The sequence below is a fragment of the Canis lupus genome, chromosome 28 (genome assembly GCF_011100685.1).
Source record: "Canis lupus familiaris isolate Mischka breed German Shepherd chromosome 28, alternate assembly UU_Cfam_GSD_1.0, whole genome shotgun sequence".
Lineage (NCBI taxonomy): Eukaryota > Metazoa > Chordata > Mammalia > Carnivora > Canidae > Canis > Canis lupus.
The window spans coordinates 39,123,786-39,138,561 of NC_049249.1; the positions used below are offsets into that span (position 1 = coordinate 39,123,786).

The following is a 14,776-nucleotide window of genomic DNA, read 5'->3' on the forward strand; positions in this document are numbered from 1 at the left end:
AGCTGCCTCCCTGTGCTTTTGTCTCTCTGTAAAATGGAGCTCATCATGGGGCCCCAAAGGGCTTTGGCAGGCGGTTACATCTGCAAGGTGCAGGGGACAGCTGGCCTTGTGACTGGCCTCTTGAGCCGCATCATCAAGACTGCCCTTCCAGAAAGGCCCAGAGGAAGGCAGTAACTCCTCTTCACTTGTGTGTCCAGGCTAGAGTTAAGTTTCTTCCCAGGGAAGTGTTCTTAGGGATTTGGCATCTACCTAGGGAGATAAGCCTCTAGGAATGGACACCTCCCCTTCTCCCTTTTCAGCTCTGATTTTGTTTCCTAACCAAAAATGGGAAAAACCCCCAAACCAATGAGAGGAGTTGGGAATTCTGTGCAACAAGGAACTCAGGATATGTCAAGACCAGCTCAAGGGTGCAGCTGTAGGATTGGAGCTGGGGTCCCCATCCAGGATTGTGTGTCTCAAGGCCGAGGTCCCCTGCTGCCGTGGGGCTCCCCAGTGAGAGTGCACAATCACACTGCCTTATGTGCGTGGTGAGGAGTGCGGGCTGCTCTCCCTGGGGCTGCCCCTCTGCCGGCGTCAGGACAGGTGACCCTCTCTCACGCTGCACCAGGTGACTCCAGGTCCGAGGGTTGAAGGAGGCCTCGCGAAGAGAACAGGATGGAGGGTTGGCTCTGCCCACGTGACAGCTTAGACGGTTCCATGTCCCGTGGGCCAGCTGAGGCGTGTGGAGCCATGAGGTGCTGGCCTCCGCCAGGAACTGCTGGTCCCATCCGTCTTGACTGATGGCTGACGTGCTCAAAAAGGATGAAAACCATGATTTTCCATTTTCAATCCGCAAAAATCATATTGAGGAGTTGGAAATTGAGATAGATTTTTTAAATGTTTTTTGGTTTTTTGAGATTGATTTTTAAAAAATAGTATGCTTTCATAACTTGAAAATCTCATTTTAATAACTTAAAACTAGTTATACTAGTCATATGAAGCTTAATTGATCAGTAAAACAACTGCAGTCCATTGGAAGCTCCTGACTTAGGTCATCATCCCTCATCTCCTTGGAAAGCGTCATACAGATGGAGAAGGTAAAGGCTTAAAATTGAAATATGAAACAATTTTTGATTTAATTTTTAATTAAAATCTGTTTTCTTAAATTTGACAATTAGTACTTGTTACCAAAACCCAAACTCCTTTTTCCTAAGTAAAAGTAATTTGGTTCTCGGCACCTGGGTGGCTCAGTAGTTGAGCATCTGTCTTTGGCTCAGGGTGTGACCCTGGGGTCCCGGGATCGAGTCCTGCGTTGGGCTCCCTGCATGGAGCCTGCTTCTCCCTCTGCCTGTGTCTCTGCCTCTCTCTCTCATGAATAAATTAAAATCTAAAAAAAAAAAAAAAAGTAACTTGGTTCTTTGCAGACAAACTCCTTTATATGTGTGTTTCAGATGTTGGGTTCTGGGAATGGATAGAAGTTGAAATAACTGATGCCTCATTCACTGGACTGGGTAGTTCCAGAGACAGGTTTCCCTTGCTTCCCTCTGTGCACGGAGTGAGTTCTGGTTTGAAGGGAAAACACGGTTGCTCGGGGCCACGTGCTTGCTGCTGCTCGACGGTAGGGTGACCTGCACACCTGGGCTCGCTCCGAGTCCCCCTGGCCTCCCTCCTGGGCATCGGGGCGTCAGGAATGCTGTGGGGGGTGGCGGGGAGCACAGTGGCCCTGCGTGTTACACGTGTCTTCACGCGCACACCCCATTACCCCACTACGCTCCTCCTACGCAACCCAAGTGCAAGGACAGAGTCGGAAAGGATTTCAAGGCGGCAGAGCACGAGGCCAGCGTGGGCGGGAGAGCAGGGCTGGGCGCTGACTGCAGGGCCGTGGACCTGCGGAGTGACAGGCGTGGGGATGGGTCGCTGAGGCCGGTGCCCTTCCCTAGAGCTGCTCTCAGCCGCTTAGCGCAACCACCGCCCTGCCAAGGATCCTCCTCTCCGAACTCCATCCACACTGTCCACTAGAGAAGCGGACGCGTAACCCCCTCTCCATCCTCCGCGTGCATTCCTGTGTCGGTGATTCAGCGCAACACTTACCGCTGCGAGTGTCAGGCACTGCCCGAAATACTGGACACGATAAACCACGAGGTCTCACACCCACGCTGCGTGGTGGGCCCTGTCAACCCTGTGTTACAGACGCGGACGCTGGCCCGGGTCGCACGGTACCAGGCGGCCCTGCATGTGGCCCCGGGGCCTCTGCTTCCACAGTCCAGCCTACCGCCCGCCCGACTCTGAACGGCCCCGTCCTCCCTGAGCTGGGGGCCGGGGGCGCTGGGCAGGGCGGAGGGCGGCCCGTGCGCGGCCGGGTGGGATGCGGGCGGAGCTGGCATCGGAGGTCGGGGCAAGGGCTGGCTGCTGCTCCCACCGCGGGGGAGGGGGGACTGGTTAGCACGGGATTGCCCCCCTCGGAAGGCCGGGCGCTGCGAGGACCCAGGTCCCAGGGAAGCAGGTTGGGAAAGCAGAGTGGGGGAGCCGGGGTTCAGCCGAGGCGCCGTGCCTGCGCCCGCCTGGGGCACAACGAGTGGTCATCCTCCAGCTAGTGGGCTCAGGGCGGAGATGAGGTCCTGGGCCTCGTGGGGGTGGCTTTGGCACAGGGTTCCCTGGTGTGGTCAGAGGGAGCCCCGCTGCTCAGGGCAAGGCTTTCCTGCCTCCTGCGGGAGCTGCTAGGTCCCGGGATGGGTCACAGGGGTCGTGTCCTGGGGCCGCCCGGGAGCAGCCAGACTCTGCAGTGACCCTCTAATCCTGTGTGCAAGCAAGATAAGAAGCTTCTGCACAGCGAAAGAAACAGTCCACAAAACTACAAGACAACCTGCAGAATGGGGAAGAGATTTGCAAATGACACATCAGATCAAGGGCTAGGATCCAAGATCCATAAAGGACCTATTAAACTCAACAGCCAAGAAACAAACAGTCCGGTCATGAAAGGGGCAGAAGACACGAGCAGACTTTTCACCGAGGAAGACACAGACACGGTCCCCAAGCACATGGGAACGTGCTCCGCATCCCTGGCCACCAGGGAAATACAGATCCAAACCACACTGAGATCCCACCTCACCCCAGTGAGAACGGGGGAAAATTAACAAGACGGGAAACCACATGTTGGCGAGGATGTGGGGAAGGGGGAGCCTCCTGCACTGCTGGTGGGAACGTGACCTGGGGCAGCCACGCTGGGAAACTGGGGGGAGGGTCCTCAAAGAGGTAAAAATGGACCTGCCCTACGACCCAGCAATTGCACTGCTGGGGATTTACCCCAAAGATACAGATGCAGTGAAACGCCGGGACCCCTGCACCCCGATGTTCACAGCAGCAACGTCCACCGTAGCCACACTGTGGGAGGAGCCTCGGTGCCCATCGACAGATGATGGATCAGAAGCTGTGGTCTATGTGGACAGTGGGATATTCCTCGGCCGTTAGACACGACGAATACCCACCATGTGCTTCGACGTGGATGGACCTGGAGGGTGTGACGTTGAGCGAAGTAAGTCAGTCGGAGAAGGACAAACATTATATGGTCTCATTCATGTGGGGAATATAAATAATAGTGAAAGGGAATAAAGGGGAAAGGAGAGAAAATGAGTGAAAATATCAGAGGGAGACAAACCATGAGCGACCCCTAACTCTGGGAAACAAACAAGGGGCAGTGGAGGGGGAGGTGGGCGGGTGGTGGGGTGACTGGGTGACGGGCACTGAGGATGAGCACTGGGTGATATGCTATATGTTGGCACATTGAACTCCAATTAAAAAAAAAAAAAGCTCTGAATGAAGTGGGAGAAACGGTGCCATGACGCCGTCCCCTGATCTTGACGGATGCAGCCAGTTGGCCACCTGGGGGACAGCGTTTGAGCTGAGTCCGGTCATTGTGGGGCTGGCCGTGGGGTCTGCCTCCCGCTCTGGCCTCAGGTGCCCCCTGCACAGGTGCCCTCTGCACAGGTGTCCCCCGCATAGGTGCCCCCCTGCAAGGTGTCCCCCACACAGGTGCCTCCTGTAGAGGTGCCCCCCCCCCCCGCAGAGGTGCGCTCCGCACAGGTGCACCCCCGCACAGGTGCGCCCCCGCAAGGTGCCCCGCACACAGGTGCCCCCCGCACAGGTGCCCCGTGTACAGGTGCCCCCCCCGCAAGGTGTCCCCCGCAAGGTGCCCCGTGCACAGGTGCCTCCCCACACAGGTGCCCCCCGCACCGGTGCCCTCCGCACAGGTGCCCCGCGTACAGGTGTCCCCCCACACAGGTGCCCCCCCCGCACAGGTACACCCCGCACAGGTGCCCCGCGTACAGGTGCCCCCCCCCGCACAGGTGCCCCCCGCACAGGTGTCCCCCTCACAGGTGCCCCGCGTACAGGTGCCCCCGCGCACAGGTGCCCCCCCCCCCCGCACAGGTGCCCCCCGCGTACAGGTACACCCCGCGTACAGGTTCCCCCCCGCACAGGTGTCCTCCGCACAGGTGCTCCCCCCCCGCACAGGTGCCCCCCGCAAGGTGCCCCCCGCACAGGTGCGCGCCCCAGGCCCAGGCGCAGCTGGTGCGCAGGCTCGGCCGCGCGGGTAGGGAGTGCGCAGGCTCTGGGCTCCCGCCCCCCGGGCTCGGGCCAGAAGCGCCAACTTTGCGGGGGCCCGGCCCGGTGCGAGCCCCTCCGCGAGGTAAGGCCCGTGCGCCCCCTCCTGGCGGGTCCCGGGTGGGCCCGTCCGCGGCCGCAGGGTCTCGGGGGCGCCGCGGCCTCCAGCCCCGGGCGGGTGACGGCGGGCGCTGCTGCTGAGCTTTCCCGCCCCCGCGGCGGCAGGGCCGGGGGACCTCGGAGGGACCGGGCGGGTGGGGCGCGCACTGCCGCGTCCGGAGAAGGTCCCTCCACGGCCTCTCCCGCCCCCGGCGCCGCCCGTCGGAGCGGTCGGCGCGAGCTCGAGCTCGGACCCCAGGGGCCCGGGCGGGCGGGGCGGCACGTGTCCACGCGGGGGCGCTGCACACCGCGCTCCGGATCGGCCCGCGCCGCCGCAGGGAGGCCGCCGGCACCAGGGGGCGCGCGAGGACCGGGAGCGCACAGGAGCTGGCCCGCCGAGCCCGAGCGCGCAGCCGTGACCGCGCAGAGCCGTGAGCGCGCAGGGCTGTGACCGCGCGGAGCCGTGAGCGCGCAGAGCCGTGAGCGCGCAGAGCCGTGAGCGCGCAGGGCCATGAGCGGGCAGAGCCGTGAACGCGCAGAGCTGTGAGCGCGCAGCCGTGAGCGCGCAGTCGTGACCGCGCAGAGCCGTGAGCCTAGAGCCGTGACCGCGCAGAGCCGTGAGCGCACAGGGCCATGAGCGGGCAGAGCCGTGAACGCGCAGTCGTGACCGCGCGGAGCCGTGAGCGCGCAGAGCCGTGAGCGCGCAGAGCTGTGAGCGCGCAGCCGTGAGCGCGCAGAGCCGTGAGCGCGGAGCCGTGAGCGCGCCTGGGGGGTCGGGCCGGCGCCCCCCTAGCGTCCCGAGAGCGCGCCCCGCGCACCTGTGCGGAGGTGTCTGTGGCTCGCGGGGTCCGGCCGGGCCTCCCTGCATTAGGGCTGCGTCCTCACACCCCGGCGGCCTCGTCTTCCCTCCCGGGCCCTGGGGCCTTGGGGGTCAGGGCGGGCGGGCGCAGACCTCGTCCTGCTGCCGGCTGCGTGGCGCCACCGTCCTGGGGGTGGGGGGGGCGTGCAGGTGCGGCCCTGGGGACCTGGGCTGAGCGCAGGGTCCAGGGTCCTCGGCGTCCCCGCCGGTCCCCGCCCCGGCCCGCTAAGGGCCCCTCTGGAGTCACCTGGTGCAGCGGGAGGGAGGGTCACCTGTCCTGACGCCGGCAGAGGGGCCGCCCCAGGGAGAGCAGCCCGCACTCCCCACCACGCAGTAAGGCCGTGTGATTGTGCACTCTCACTGGGGAGCCCCACGGCAGCAGGGGCCGCGGCCCTGAGACACACAATCCTGGATGGGGACCCCAGCTCCAACCCTACAGCTGCACCCTTGAGCTGGTCTTGACATATCCTGAGTTCCTTGTTGCACAGAATTCCCAACTCCTCTCATTGGTTTGGGGGTTTTTCCCATTTTTGGTTAGGAAACAAAATCAGAGCTGAAAAGGGAGAAGGGGAGGTGTCCACTCCTAGAGGCTTATCTCCCTAGGTAGATGCCAAATCCCCTAAGAACACTTCCCTGGGAAGAAACCTGCCCCTCTCTCCCGGCGGTGCAAGGGGATGGTGTGGGTGCTCAGGACACACAGGACAGCGCCTTCCCCCAGCCCCGCAGCTGTCTCCGCCCCGGCCACCTTGAGGTGGGCCCAGCAGACCTTCAATGTCAGAGGTGCACCAAGGGGCCCTGGGGAGGTGGACACCGTTTGAGCTTAGATTTTATTATTTTATTTTATTTTATTTTATTTTATTTTATTTTATTTTATTTGTTTTTTAATATTTTTATTTAGTTATTCATGAGAGACACACACACACACAGAGAGACACAGAGAAAGAGGCAGAGACACAGGCAGAGGAAGAAGCAGGCTCCATGCAGGGAGCCCGACATGGGACTTGATCCCGGGTCTCCAGGATCACACCCTGGGCCAAAGACAGGTGCTAAACCACTGAGCCACCCAGGGATCCCCCTGAGCTTAGATTTTAAAATCAAGATTTGTTTCCTAGACTAGGTTCAGATTTAGGGAAACACTGAGCAGGTGGACGGCAGGTGTCCCCTGTTGGAGCATCCGACCTCCCTGGGGTCCGTTTCGAATAACCAATGAGCTCGTGTTGCTACAGCATCATCAGCTGAAGCCCGCACTTTCTCAGAGTCCCTTAGGTCTCACCTCCTGTCCCCTTCTGCCCCCAGATCCCATACAGCGCTTGCTTGTCATGTCCCCGGCGACCTCTCAGGCTGGCCTTGTTCTGATGACCTCGACAGTCTCCAGAGTCTGGCCAGGTATTTCAGAAGATGTCGCTCCAAAATCGGGGTTTGTCTGAGGGCTTGTCGTGATTAGATTGGGGCGGTGGGTTTGGGGGAGGAAGTCCCGGAGGTAAAGTGTGCCCCTCCTCACATCCTAGCAGAGGATCCATACTGTCAACGTGGCTCGCCGCTGCTGACCTTCACCTTGATCACCTGGCTCAGGTCACGTTCGCATCAGGTGTGGAGATGCTGAGTCCAGCCCCCGTGGGTCCCACTGTGGTCTTTGGAAGGGAGTCACCACGCACCCACACTTAAGGGGGCATCTTAAGGGGGCATTTAATGCATTGCTTGGAATTCTTCTACGTGGAAATTTTGGGACATTTTCACCTTCTTTCCATTTGTCTATTTGTCCAGTCACTTGTGTATCGTCAGTGTGGACTTATGGGTATTTAGTTTAGACATAAAGGTAGGAGAGATACGGTTTTAAGGTTGGGTAAGGCTGGTGGTGTAGACATGGCTTTTGTGATATGGGTCTCTGTTCTTGTCTGTTTGGACTATTTCAAATGAAGTGAAAGAAATGGGGTTAGGGCCATCACTGGGGGCCCGGAGCAGGCAGGTGGGCAGTCACTGACCCCATGGCCCTGTGCTGGGGAGGACCAAGCCTGGACGGGTGGCCACCTGGGTGTTTCTACCCCTTCTCTCTGACCTCGCTCCCTGTCTGAGGTTACGTCCAGGGCTCCTGGGGCGCAGGCCCAGCTCCCGCCGGCAGCACAAACCTGCCATATTCAGTGCTCTTGCTCAGCCTGGCCCAGACCAAGAGCAAGTCTCAGACCTGCTGGACAAGGGCCCTGTGTTCCCAGAAGGCCTCCATCGGGCATGCACACAGTCTTCCACTGGCCAGCAGTATGGGGGCCATCCAGGAAAATGTGACTTTGCAAAGTTGTGGGCGGGAGGACACCTGGGCCCTGTGTGTCCCTCAGGGATCTTCAGACACATCCACAGTTTGTGCCCCAAATGGGACTGCCGTCCTTGGTTTGGAGCCACACTCACAGCCGAGGGGAGGCGTGTCCTTGGGGGCCCCGCCCCCTCTCCCGAGCACCCCCACCAGCTCTCATCCCTCACCCCCGCCTGCTTGGACTGCATCCCGCCTGGGCTGTTGGATGTGGGCTCATTATCTTGTCTGTTTTGGGGGACGGTATTAGCTTGGCAGTTAATAAAGGATTTTAATTAAAGAGGGAAGACTCATTTTGGCAAAGTAGACTTGTTCCCAAACTCAAATGACCTATCAAAGTTAAAAGTTTGGTGTATTTCTGTACAAGATTCTGCTGCTTTGGGGGCAATCCACCCTGGCACCCGGCGCAGACGCTGGGCATCCTCCCTCTTCCCTGCTGCCAAAGCCCAACCGCCCTCCGGATCCTCGCTTCTTCAGGCTGCCCACCTCCTGCCGTCCCCAGAGGCCCCCGTGGGTCCACACGTGCCCTCTGACTCTTCTGGCCTCTGTGTCCCCAGGGTTTGGCCTCCCGCAGGAGCTTCCCCGGGCTCCGCGTGCCGTTGGGGCTGCTCCAGCCTGTTGTGCACATGCTGGCCAGTGGGGCTTCGACACAACTTGGTCGTAGGTTCCCACGCAGCTGTAAGAAACAACATAGAAGAATGCTGGTGCCCTCAGCTTGTTCCCCGTGAGAGGCATCGTGCAGTTTGGGGACAGCGTGTCAGTGCCAATGTGACCCACCAACCTTGATCCCATCTCACCGGTTCCGTTTCAAGGCTGCGCCCCGACAGGTGCACTTACCTGGTGATCACAGCAGGATTCCGGTTTCCAGCGTGGGGGAGCCAGGCCCACGCCACCCTGTGCAGCCTGGCGATTTAATAGGACTCACTTCTTTCTGGGAGTGCTCTGTGTTAGTTATGCTTTCATGTAAATAGGACAAGTTTCTTTCTTTCTTTTTTTTTTAAAGATTTTCTTTATTTATTCATGAGCAAAGAGAGAGGCAGAGACCCAGGCAGAGGGAGAAGCAGGCTCCATGCAGGGAGCCCGACATGGGACTCGATCCCGGGTCTCCAGGATCACACCCCGGGCTGCAGGCGGCACTAAACCGCTGAGCCACCTGGGCTGCCCTATAGGACAAGTTTCTTGTCACCCCCTGTATCAACTGTCTGTGGCCACAATAACAGCACCCTGTCCCTTGACTCCCTCTGTCTGGCTGTCTGTGCCCTCGTGTGTCTGCTACCCACGGGGGTTCGGGAGGGGTCTCACATACATGGGGTGCGTGGGCTGGGCTGGGGGCTGGCTGACCCGGCTGGGCTCTGTGGGGCCTCTCATCCTCCCCCTGGCCAGCCTGGGCTTGCTCTCGCCATGTCGCAGCGTCCAAGAGAGGAAGTAGGCGCCTCTGGAGCCCAGGCGGAGGCTGGTAGCCTGACCTTTACTCCGCAAAGCCGCCCCAGTTCCAGGGGTAGAGACAGACTGTGTCCCTTAGGGGGCTGCAAAGGTGCATTGACATGGGCCAGGTTGCAGGGGGGAGAGGTGGGACCTGCCCTCCCGACCTAGGGCAGCAGCTGAGCGACAGAGACAGAGCAGGCGCTGGTGTCCCCATCAGTGTCTGGGAGGACAGGCATGTGCGTGCGAGTGCGTGCAGATACAAGCCCGTTTCCAACGTGTCTCGTTTGTGTTCCTGTCAACACCCCCGGGATGCCTTGCGAAGGCCAGCACCTGAGCGCGCATGAGAGTTGGGGCAGGAGCTCCCGCCGGAGTCTGCAGCCGCCAGCAGAGTGTGGTCCAGGAGAGACCCCGAGATGCTGGCGCATGACCTTGCAGAATGCTGCGTCCGTCCCCTGCTCTGGAGTGACTGTTCTCTGTGACAGGATCCTATGAGGACCCGCGGGCATGTGGGCCACGATGGGGCACCCGCTCCCCACTCCGTGGACGAGGCCAAGCTCCGTGAGTAGCTGGCCCCACCCACCCCCCCGGAGGCTCCAGACTGAGGGAGGCCTTTGGGGCGTCTGGGCCTGCCCTCCTGGGGGCAACGGCTCCCGCTGATGCTCACCAGGCTGCCCCTCCCCAGGCCGGGGGGCCTCATGGGCCCTGAAGTGGAGAAGAAGCTCCCCAGCCCCCCACATTCCCTGTCTGCTCCAAACTCCCTCTGTGGGCGGGACCCGGTCACATTCGATGGAGCTTTCTTCTCTAGGGACCAAGAGTCTTTTATTAGGAGGTAAAAACTGATTTCTTTTTTAGGGTTTATGGCTGAGACCCTCGACCCAGAAGACAATTCTGTAGGGAAAGAGATGGTGACGCCTCCAGGTCCTCCATGAACACCGATGACCTGACGGTTGCGTCTGTCGCGCCGAGCGGACGCCGCGGGGAAGGTGCAGGTGCTCGGCCGCCCTCGGAGCCCGGGCGCGGGACGTCCTTCTCGGAAGCACCAGCGGCCACACACAGATCGACGCCAGCTGCTCACTGACAGGTTCCCGGGGAGCACGTTTGGCTTCCTGTGCAAACACGGGAATACCTGATTCCAAACGTGGATCAAGACCTATTGTAAGAAGGACAGCAGTTGGGTGACCGGTCGAGACTGTGCCTCTTGCGGCCGTGGGTCCCCCGGAGAAGCGTGTCCCGTTTTGTCCTCGGGCTGCACGTGGGGCGGGGGAGTCTCGCCTGCAGGTTTCCTGGGACACCTGGACGGTCCTAGCAACGTCTCTCCTCCCTCCCGGGCGCGCTGCAGCTCTCGGTCTGTCTGGGTCGCAGGACACGGAGAGAGCGACTGGGTGTCCTGACGTCCAGGTACGTGGTGTGACACACGCGGCGGAGCTAAGAGGCATCGGGCCGTGAGCGGCTGCGCCCACTGGGTAGGGACACACCTCCCTGGACCTGGCGTGAACGTTCACGTGGTCACCCGGTCGCTGCTCAACACACCCTCTAACTTTTACTCCGTGTTTCCGGCAGCCCCGGTGACGGGAGGCGTCCCGGCTGTGGGACCCGCGTCCGGGTTGGGTCCTGGCCTCCGTGCCCAGCTCCGGGGGCTTCGTCCAGAGCAAGGGGGGCCGCGTTCTCGAAGCTGGCTCCCTGCAGTGCCCTTGCCTTTCCCCGGACTCAGACTGTAGAGCTGTTAGAAGTCAGAGGCCGGGCTGGGAGGATTTACAGGGACAACGGAGGGTGGAATCAGCCACACTTTGCTTTAATCAGGCTTTAGTTGCTGTGGCCTCGAGGCCTGTCAGCTTCCGAGGTATTTGCATATCAGCACGAGGCTGTCCTGGGTGTTAATCCTGTTTACCTCTCCCAGCATCTCCTCCCGCCTTCCAGCAGGTGTCTGACTTCAGTGGCTGCCTCTGGGGGACTCCTGTGCTGGGGACACCGGCCTCCTCTGCTCCCTGGGCGGAGCCCTCCAGCCCGAGGGTAGATGGGGTTGGGGTCAGAACAAAGCCTGGTTTGGGGGACGGGGGGGGGGGGGGGGGGGGGGGGGGGGGGGGGGGAAGGTGGGTGGGGAGGTGGAAGGCGGACTGGGAGAGGGAGATGAGACCACTGCTCCCCAATGGGTTCCTCCCCGGCTGGGGGGGTGCAGAGAGCCCCACGGTCTCCCCAGGTGGTGGTGGGACTGCAGGAGGGGCCAGCACGGGGATGGGGGTAGAGGGAGGTTGCCCCCTGGACCCCGGGTATGAGGCTCCCCAGGGGCAGGGTGGGGATGCCCTGCTCCCTGCCTCTGGCGGGAAGGGTGTGGAGGAGGCCCCCTTCCCTCCTTCCCTGCCCCCCGCCCCAGTCCCCGGCCCAGGCTTTGGAGTCACCCACAGGGAGGCAGTGTGCTGGCAGAGAGTCAGGGCCGCGGGAGGGGAGCTGTGCGCTGGAGCGAAGGGGGTGCAGGCTGAGCAGGAGCAAGGGGGGCAGACCAGGGCTTGGGGCGGGGTGGGGGTGGTCCCAGGCAGAGACAAGCGCGGCGGGGACAGAATGGGGCTCTGGGCCCAGGGTGGAGGGGCAGTGGTGCGGTGCCCAGGTCCCTGAGGGCAGCGGGCAGAGGGTGGTGTTGGGTGTGGGTCCTGGTGAGGGGGCGAGGGAGCCAGGGGCTCGGCCGCTGGGCAGGGGTTGCCGGATAAGGTCAGCCTCGCTCTTCAGTGGCCCCTGCACATACTGAGCCCAGAGGGGCTGCTCGGGCCTGCGCAGTGCGTTGCGGGCAGCCCGTGTGGGGGGACCCCTGAAAATGAGTTAGGGGGATGGGCCAAAAGCACGTAATGCGCTGAGCAACTGACGCACAGGCGGGATGTTCGGGGCCGCAAGGAGCAGGTGTCCTGGGGTTGAGGCCCCTCACAGCTCTCGTGTCCCTGGGGACAGGGCCCTCCCCTTCCCCGCGCCGCGGCCTCAGGGTCCCAGGATGCTCCCAGGGCCACGGTGGAGCTGGGTGCCAGCGGGCGGGGGGGCGCGGGGGCTTCTTCCCCTTGAGAGGAAGAGCGTTTGCAGCCCCCTGCAGCCGGGCAGCTGGTCCCCTGCGGGAGGGACCCTGGCAGGGGGCAGGAGGGGCGTGGGAGCCCAGCCCGGCCGGAGCCATGCCTTCCCCTGGAAGGGATGAGCACAGATTAGCGCCGTATTTCAGAATTAACTCTTCCTTCAAGCGAGCATCACAAGTCCCATAATTTCATTAGGAGCAATCTAAAACTCCCTTTGCTTTTATTAGTTTGGAAGCTGCTGGCAGAGTGGCCTGGAGGACACGGTGGCTCGCAAGACGGGAGGAGGAGACCCCTCCCCGGAGGCCGTGACCCGCAGACCGGCCGAGGCCCGGCTTCTGTTTTTGAGGCCCCCGCGCCCACGTGCAGTGCAGGATTGTCTAGTGTCGGGAGGGACGGGGGACGCGGGCCCCACCACGGGGGACACGAGGCGGAAATCAGCCGGTCCCAGAGCAAGTGCGGCAGGACTCCATCGTCGCCATGTAGACGGGGAGTGGATGGTGGCGTCGGGGTGACGGGTGCTCGTGGTTAACGGGGACAGAGCTTCGGTTGGGAAGGTGAGCCCGTCCTGCGGGTGGACGGTGCTGACGGCTGCACAGCAGTGGACGTATTTGGTGCCACTGAACTGTGTCCTGCAAAATTGCCTAAAACGGTACCTTTTATGTTATGCATATTTTACCACAATTTAAAAAATAGAATTATTTTTTGAGGAGACCCTGGTCAGCTTTGCACGTGAGCCCTCAGTGAACTTGCTCATCAGCCCCAGGTGGGAGGCGAGGCTGCCTGCCCAGTGCCGGGGACGGGGACGTGCAGGGTTGGGGGGCGGGGGCGCTGGGGCAAAGGCATCCTGGCTGCTGGTGTCACCTCTGGGCGTGACCTCTGCCCCTGTTTCTCGGAGTGAGGCTGCGAGACTGGGAGGCTGGGAGGTGAAGACAGACACTGAGGAAGGGCTCTGGGCACTGAGTGCGGTTGCTCTGACCAAGCCCCGGGGTGAGGTCACTGTGACGGGGTGGCCACGCGTCCCCTGGCTCATCTCACGTCACCCCCCTGCACCATTACTAAGGTGCTCCCCAAGGTGGCTCGTTGTGTGGGTGACATGTCCTAGGGCCACCCCTCCTAGGAGGTGCGTGGTGAGCCCAGCTCCTGCTGGGGGAGGAGGGCTTCAGCCATGGGAGGGCTGGGCTGACAGCAGCCCCTCAGCAGCCAACCAGGGAGTTGCCCTCCGCACGCCCCAGGTCATGCCCCTCCCTGGGGGTCAGGCGGGAGTGTGTCAGAGCATCCCAGTGTCAGAGCTCCCCAGGGGGGCCTCGCCTTGCCCCCCACCCCTGTCCTGCTCCCCTCCCCCGGGGGGTCCTGCTCAGAGGGTCCCTAGGAAAACTCCTACACACTGGTGTCCGGGTCAGGACGGACTCTCCACGTCCCCGGGGGTGGCCTCTGAAGTGAGATGTGGGGGTGGGCCGTGAGGACCCGCCTCTGGTCGGTGGGGTGGGGGGAGCCCGGCCTGACCCAGGTCATGCTGCCCTGGTGGATGGAGGAGGCGGCAGCAGGTGGCGCTGGGGGAATGTGGGGATGTGACGACTCAAAGGCAGTGGTCCCCGGGGATGACCTTGGCAGCAGCTGGAGCCCCTGGCTGGCGGCAGGGACAGAGGACCTGAGATTCGGGATGGGGTCCCTGAGGATGTGGGGCCTCTGATTCTGTGGCAGAGAATCCGGCTTCTTCCCCGCAGGCCGCGCCTCCCCTCTGGGCCGTAGGTCATGGACGCGGCCGTGCAGTGAGGGCCGGGACAGGATGCGTGGGGCTGGACGTGGTGCCGGGAGTAGTGTTGCTGGTGGGGCCTGGGGCTGGCCGTGGGGAAGAGTTCTGGAGTCTTCTCAGTGCACAAGGTGGTTTTTGTAAAGCAGGAGGCGGGACCCCTGGGATTGGGAGGAGCGACCGGTCAGGGTCACAGCCTTGGGGTGGGCGGTGTCCCGGCAGGACGTCCCTGAGCTGCAGGAGGCCCACGGGACCCGGGCCGGCCGTTGTCCAGCCAAGGCAGTGCGTCCGCCCAGCGAGGCACCTGCGTTAGGACGCTGGGAGCTTCCCAGGATCCCCCCTCCGCCTTCTGGTGCCCGCCCGGGCTGCGTGTCTAAGGACGTGGAGTTGCAGCTCCGTGTCCCTCTGCCTCGTTTCCCACGTGGGGCAGAACAGGGCACGTGTGACGTGGGAGCTCTTCCTCGGGTTGTGACCTTGAGGAGTGGGGGCCCTGCAAGCTCTGGGGCAGCTGACGGAGGGGGATGTGCTGGAAGCCCCCCTGTGTCCCCGGGGAGGGCCTGGAGGTACTGGGCACACCGTGTGGGGCCCCAGCACCCGGGGAGGGGACCCCACGCAGAGGGAGGCTGGTGTGAGCAGCCCCGGAGTACCGAGCAGAGCAGGTGTCGGTTCGGGGATGTGGAGAGCTAGGTCGGCCCTGGGCTGTTTGGGGGCAG

General features: G+C 62.2%; 1 long non-coding RNA gene across 1 annotated transcript; it reads left to right on the forward strand.

Annotated features, from left to right (window-relative positions):
• The first annotated feature begins 4,569 nt into the window (after nucleotides 1–4,569).
• On the forward strand, nucleotides 4,570–11,306 carry LOC102152832. The gene is made up of 5 exons (XR_005380327.1): nucleotides 4,570–4,663; nucleotides 6,833–6,922; nucleotides 7,045–7,124; nucleotides 9,586–9,821; nucleotides 10,116–11,306. It is a non-coding gene; the product is annotated as an uncharacterized LOC102152832 (long non-coding RNA).
• The last annotated feature ends 3,470 nt before the right edge of the window (nucleotides 11,307–14,776 follow it).